The 7501-nt window shown below is 36.1% G+C and overlaps 1 protein-coding gene across 4 annotated transcripts in view; it reads left to right on the plus strand.

Annotated features, from left to right (window-relative positions):
* The window catches only part of LOC145283706 (vitamin D3 receptor-like), a 567378-nt gene that overhangs the window by 558429 nt on the left and 1448 nt on the right, over window positions 1-7501 (plus strand). The window lies entirely within an intron of this gene.

Here is a 7501-nt window from a genome sequence, read left to right on the forward strand (position 1 = left end):
CAGATAAAAAGTATAGAACTTTTTAAAACTGTAAGGAAATTACGGGTAGATAGAGAATTTAATTCCCTTTTGTTTGCTAGCAATTATTTGTTATTTTCAATTGTTTTCCCCCCAATTTCATAAGTAAGCACTCTTCTGAACTTCTACAGCTAATGGAACAGGTCACGCTTAAAATGGGGGAAAAAAAAAAAAAAAAAAAAACTTCAGAAAGCTACGAAACGGGTGCTACGGAGACTTACGGAGAATTAGGAACATTGCCCTTTTATCAGGATATCAGTTCAAAACACGCAAGCGGAAACTGACTAGCGAACCGCGAACTGCAACAAATGACGCACATTTCAAGGTAGCGTATTCAACGGTTAATGCACAGAGACGCGCTGATTCTACGCTAATGTATAAACGAAGCACAAAGATTAACTGAAGCGGAACCTTAAGCGACCGTATGGACTAGACGAGCATAAAGTACACCTGAACGTCTATTTTTCATATTAAAACAGTTTTTTTTTCATTATCGCAACATCATGGCGTCTAGCTTCTCAGGGAAATAGATCCATTGCGCTAAAATGGGATTAAACGAAGACGATCGCGCATCGCTTTCATGTCACGTGTTAGCTATTTTCCTTTGAAAAGACATATGCTCGCTGACTAAGAGGTGTGTATTATCTGTATTATCCGTTCAACTCCCAAAGATGGATGGTCTCGTCATACATCGTCTGATACGCACTGGAAAGTTGGATAGTTGGAGTAAACACATTCCGATGTCTCTTGTGTCATAATTCTATCTGGAAAGTATAGGAGTGCCCATAGATAATGCTTAGTTTATGTTTCTTTTTAAAATCACTAGACGTGAAACAACTTCAATAAAGAAAAAAAACTGGGTGTACTAACCTCACACGATGTACCTATCAGCGTCATTAAAATATACCTATGTAAACGTTGAAATACCCATGCGTATAATTCATCCTAAATAATGGCATTGCACACATATATATATAATCAGCAAACTTGCATTAATATATATATATATATATATATATATATATATATATATATATATATCAGCAAACTTGCATTTATATATATATATATATATATATATATATATATATATATATATATGAATCAATGCAAGATTGCCGATATATATATATATGAATGCAGATTTGCTAATATATATATATATATATATATATATATATATATACATATATATATAGATATATACATCGGCAAACTTGCATTAATTTATACATATACATACATACATTCATACATATATATATATAAATATATATATATATCATAGGATTAGCGAATCTCTTGACGGAGGCAACCTTTCTAGGGCAATTGCTCTTGACATATCAAAGGCCTTTGATAAGGTATGGCATAAAGGTTTACTTCACAAGATCTCTTGCTATGGTATGGCTGGATATGTTTCGTCAATTATTAAATCATTTCTTTCTGATAGGTTCATAAGAGTTGTAGTTGATGGGCAAAAATCAGAAGCTCACAGTATTAATGCTGGAGTCACTCAGGGGTCCATCCTGGGGCCAAGCCGTTTCCTGATCTACATTAATGATCTTCCAAATCACATCTTTATATTATTTGTAGACATTTATGCTGATGACGCTACCATTTATGGTAGCGCATCTAAGACAGTAAACGACTCTCCGATTCTCTCTCCTCTGGTCTTGAGCACGTGGTACAATGGGGAAAGGAGTGGTTGGTTACTTCTAATGCATCTAACACCAAACTTCTCTCTTAACATCATCAACGTTCTGATTCACATCTTGCATCAATTGAAATGAATGACTCTCGTCTTGAGGAGGCCTCAAGTTTTGACAAGCTTCTGGGCTTGATCATTACTCCTGATCTTAAATGGAACTCGTACGTCAAATCTGTTGCCAAGGCAGCTGGAAAAATGGTGGGATACTCCTATCAATCCGGTAGATATCTCACTGCCGATGCAATTCTATATCTATATAAGAGCCAGGTACGCCCAAGGATGGAATACTGTTGTCACATCTGGACAGGAGCTGCTAGAAAGGACTTGTCCTGCCTTGATAGAGTTAAAAACAGACTTAAACTATCTCGCAGAAAAGATGTTACGAGTTTTTCTGCTGTATCGTTATTTTCATGGCAAGCGTTTGACTGAGCTTCAGTCTATGTCCCCCCTCGTCAAACTTTCACAAGAAACACTCGTTTAGCTGACAACACTATTAATAATTCACCCCCCTTTATCTGTGCCTAAACCTAAACGTAGATTCCATGAACAAAGCTTCTTTCTTAGAACTGCACGCCAGTGGAATTGTCTTTCGTTTTCCTGCTTTCCAGCTGACTTCAATATGGTTGTCTTCAAATCTAACGTAAACAGGTTATTGATTAGTCGTCCCACTTGTTAACAAAGTTACCGAATTTCCATTGACTAACGATTACTATATTGTCTAATTTCTACTGAACACTCTTTAACCCTTATCCTCGAGTGACCTCTTGGCCTTGATAAGTGGTGCTGCCTATGTATATATATATATATATATATATATATATATATATATATATGTATATATATATATATGAAAACGTGCATATATATACATATATATATACATATATATATATATATAATAGGACAACAAGAGTATGAAATGAAGACACAAAACTATATATAGGTAGATATAGAATTGATCATTTATTGAATTATGGAATACAGACAAAATTTGGGGGTAGAAGAGACTCATTATGCCAGGGCATTTCGAAGCCTAATGCTTCTCATCAGAAGAGTAGAGAAGGTGCTAGGTAGCATGCGGGCGATGCGGCGGCTAGCGTAAGGTTTGTTAGGGATGAAAAAGATAAAGAGGAATCATAGAATGTTGTGGGAAGCTCTATTGAATTCTAAATTAATAAGGAGAAGCTTATTATATATAGTATGCTATACATATATATATATATATATATATATATATATATATATATATATATATATGGTCTTTAACATAGTATTGAGATTAAGGGGTATATGTATTATGGTTTAATAATGGGGTGTATTGTTGCTGTGTGGTAATTTCTTTTAACGGTTGTGGGGGTGTCTATTTTCTATGGAGTGGGTAATTTTGATTAATTTGGGGGGGTATGTAAGGTTGTAAAACTGAAAGATTGTATGCGGTAATATATTTATAAGTTTCTACTGTTATGATATAGGGAGTATGATCATAAGGGGGCGGTCGGAGATTAGGGTGGCAATGACTATGAGTGCGTATAACTTGACGTAAAATGTTAAGTATACATATTGATGTTAAAATGGGGGAGTAAGGAAACCATAACTATTTATGAGAGTGGTAAAAGTATTGCAAGCCAACGAGCAAAGGATTTTTCTCGTGTGTACACGAAAAGAACATATTGTGGAATTCTAAAAGATTTACTTTTTATAGAGCAAGAGCTTGTATGTTAGATTCGGCTTAAGATAATAACAGAACTATCAGTATTAGTGGTATTGGTGGTGATGAAGTGAAGATGGTGGTAATAATATTAGTAATACCATTCGTAATCAAATATTGATAATTACAATAATAAAAATGAAATAATAAGAAGAATAACGATAGCAACAAGCACAAAAACAATAAGATTAATAATAATAATAATAATAATAATAATAATAATAATAATAATAAGAAGAAGAAGAAGAAGAAGAAGAAGAAGAAGAAGAAGAACCAAAGAAAAATAGTGGAAGTGGTCGTTATAAAAATAATTGGAGTGAAATAATAATAATAATAATAATAATAATAATAATAATAATAATAATAATAATAATAATAATAATAATAGGGGCATTGGGATCGGTGACGAAAGACTTTAACAAATAGGTACAGAAGTTGGGTTTGGGAATAACAGCAGAAATGTTGCAAAAACCTTGTTCACTTGGAACAGACAGAATCATCCGGAAAGTGTTGAACATAAAATAGAGAAAACAGGTTAGCTGAAATACCTAAGACCACTGAGTGAGATCCGCTATTGCAGCTCAACTCCCGAGATAATACAATAATGTTATATGCAAGTCTCATATATATCATCATAGAATCAATTTTTTATCGATTCTTATATATCAGAAACTTGTGATTTCAAATATATATATATATATATATATATATATATATATATATATATATGACTTGGGTACATCAATTTGAATCGAAACCAAGACCAAAACTAATGAAGAAACACACACACACACACACACACACATATATATATATATATATATATATATATATATATATATATATATATATATATATATATAACTTGAGTTCCTTCAGCTATAATCGAAACTGAAGCCAAAACTTACGAAAAATTATTGGTCGCGCATGGAAAGGGGCCCTGCACTCATTCCCGTGTGGCTTTCCTCGGGCCACAGTCCTAGTTTAAGAAAGGTCAGCTAATGGTCTACTTGTGTCGCATGTCTGATACCATGCATAACCTCTTGTTCAGCTCCCCCTTACCTAACTGAAACTCTTTAAAAACATGATGACAGTACAATAAAAAAAATAAGCTTAAACCAGGCCTAGGGACAAACAAATCCAACTTGCCTCCTCCCTTGAGGGTTGCATTCACTAACGTCCGTGGGCTTAGAACTAATTTAGCTGATGTTGAAGCATTTCTTTTAACAAATACCCCGGATATCTTAGCACTAAGCGAGACTAACCTACACTCCTCAAACCCATCTAACTACTTTAACATGGCTGGCTATCTCCCACTCGGCCATAAGGACTCTGACAGACATATGCACGCACTTGGAGTCTACATTCGTAACACCCTCCCCCTGACTAGAGAAACAAACCTAGAAACCGACGATCAAGCCTTTATGTGCTTTAGACTAAACATACAACATAACATTAGCTACTTTTATTTTTTCTACCGCTCTCCCTCAACCCAGGATTGCACCACAATAAACAAAGTCTCTGACAGCATAGACACAGCACTCTCCCTCGACACTAGAGCACACGTACATGTATTTGGTTAATTTAATGTCCACCACAAAAACTGGCTTGGATTCTCTACTCATACAGATGCAGCGGGCAGCACAACACAAAGCTTCGCTATATCTCACTCCCTATCACAAATGGTTACGTTTCTCACTTCTAGACAGGGTTCAAAAGAAAGTCGGCTATCTAATAGGCCCTAAACTGGCATCTAAGCTTCAGCCTTTGTCCCATCGACGAAACCTTGCATCCCTCTGCCTTTTCTACAAGCATTTTAATGGTGAATGCTCTGACGAACTGCAGACACTTGTGCCCCCACGACGTAGACACTCTCGACAAACCCGAAAGGCAGCTAAATCCCGCCCCCACACAGTAGAGATCCCTAGATGTAGAAGATCTTTCTACTCCAGTAGTTTCTTCCCCAGAACCGCTAGACTCTGGAATTCCTGCTTCCCCAACTGTACTGACATGCAGAAGTCCAAGTGTAACGTGAACCGACATTTTGCTGCCCAAATCCCAACATAGTGCTCCAGTAGTTGCTGCTCCTGATAGTAGCCCCCTACACCACAGCGGCAATGTGCTTTGTTTGGGGTGAAAATGTAATAAAAAAAAAAAACAAAAAAAAAATCTATTAAACGACACGCACTCCAAAGGAAAAAAAATGCGAGCGAGGAGCGAGACACACAAAATAACACACGCTATCGTATTATTATTATTATTATTATTATTATTATTATTATTATTATTATTATTATTATTATTATTATTAATAATAATAATAATAATAATAATAATAATGATATTTATAATCATAATAATAATAATAATTATAATAACAATAAAAAATAAATAATTTTAAAAAACTCCCAAAGTTGTCTGTATTATCGAGGTCGACGCGGGGAGAATCTCTAACTAATATAAAGTACTTCATATGTATGCTCAGATTTTTAGTCTCTGAAAATCTGATCATACTCCAGGCCTTCTGGTGTGGTTTAGTCTTCAAGCTCGGCAGACCTTTGTTAGTAATGAGAGGATGTGCATCAGGCGAATAACTGGCAAGTTAAAAGCAATAAGTAAGTGATGTGCGACAATCTCGTTCGACCAACAATATTTGAGAAGGAAAACTCAGATTTCAAACTACTAGAAATGGTGTCTCGAAAAAGCAAAACGCCGGTAATTGTGTAAGCTAACATAAACTGAACTTCTCGTGAATGGAATGGCAAACCAAAGTACGGAAAATAACGCTGTTAATGGGACTAAAACTCAAATTGCTTGGCCCACGCCCGGCAGGTGTATCTTGGGACAGCAGCGAGGACCCAGATGTCAACCTGCAACTGCTGCTAGAATGAAGTGAAGTAAAAAGATTAACACTGTAATTTTGGACTGCTTCTTCAGAAACGATTTTTATAATGAAAATTGAATGGCCAGAGAATGGAGAGCACAGGAAGCGTTTGGATTAGCAGAACAGTGCGTGTGTGATCAGGCAATACGGAAGAATATATGCTCATCAGAGTTGGAATTTGAGGCCAAAATTAGATAGTTAAATACAGAGGGAAGTGGGAATGGAACGGAAAATGAAGGAGATATGCTGATTGATGAGGAAAGGACAGAGAATGTAAAGAAAGATGTGAACGAAAAAATAGGAAAAGAAGAGGAAACAAAGAAGTAATTTTCAAATTTCGGAGTCAGACGGCCATTTATCCAATACTAGCCTGGGTGCCCGGCGTTGCTCGGCGTTGCCCAGGTGTTTGAAGATGTGTTTAGCAATAAAAATAAAGTGGTAGTAGGCAGGCAGGCTCGAACCCGTGAATGTGGAGAGAGGTGTTTAAAATATAGTAGTAGCATTGGGAGGGAATAAAAGAAACAATAGGCAGCCAGGGTTAAAAGAGGTGTTAAAAAAGTGGTAGTAGGCAGGCACGCTCAAAATCTTAACGCGAAAGCGTAGGAGAAAGTTAGAGACAATCTGACGTCTTAGCCGATATCTCCATGACACGACCGGAAATCAAAAGCATTGAAATTAACCGAAGTTCATCAAATCTCCACACTAACGTAATGTACTTGCAATAACCCTTATCCCTGAGTGGCGTCCGGGCCTTGATAAGTGGTGATCACTGTGTAAAAAAAAAAAAGAAGTTAATCTAACGGTGACAATGACTTGATAAAATGTCGGCGAAAAAATCGACTCCTTCTTATACAAAATGGTCAAGTTTAGGGTGAAGGAATTAATAATTTGAGCCAATTTCTCGATATTTGTCGTCGGAGACGCCGTGCTTCAAAATGATTCATATCTTGTCAGGATCCATCTCTTCTGTCGAAAGGTTTTGTGAGTCATCCAAACATACCTATATGCATTTAAAAAAACATTGAGATTTATATTATAGACTAGCTTAGGTGCCCGGCGTTGCCCGAGTGTTTGGAGGTGTGTGTTGAGAAAAAAAAAACCCAAACATACAAAAAAAAAATTGTAGTAGGCAGGCAGGCTCGAAGCCGTGAGGCGAAGGCGGAAAAGAAAGTAGAGGTGTATG

The sequence above is a fragment of the Euprymna scolopes genome, chromosome 8 (genome assembly GCF_053919585.1).
Source record: "Euprymna scolopes isolate OS-2025 chromosome 8, ASM5391958v1, whole genome shotgun sequence".
NCBI classification, from domain to species: Eukaryota; Metazoa; Mollusca; class Cephalopoda; order Sepiida; family Sepiolidae; genus Euprymna; species Euprymna scolopes.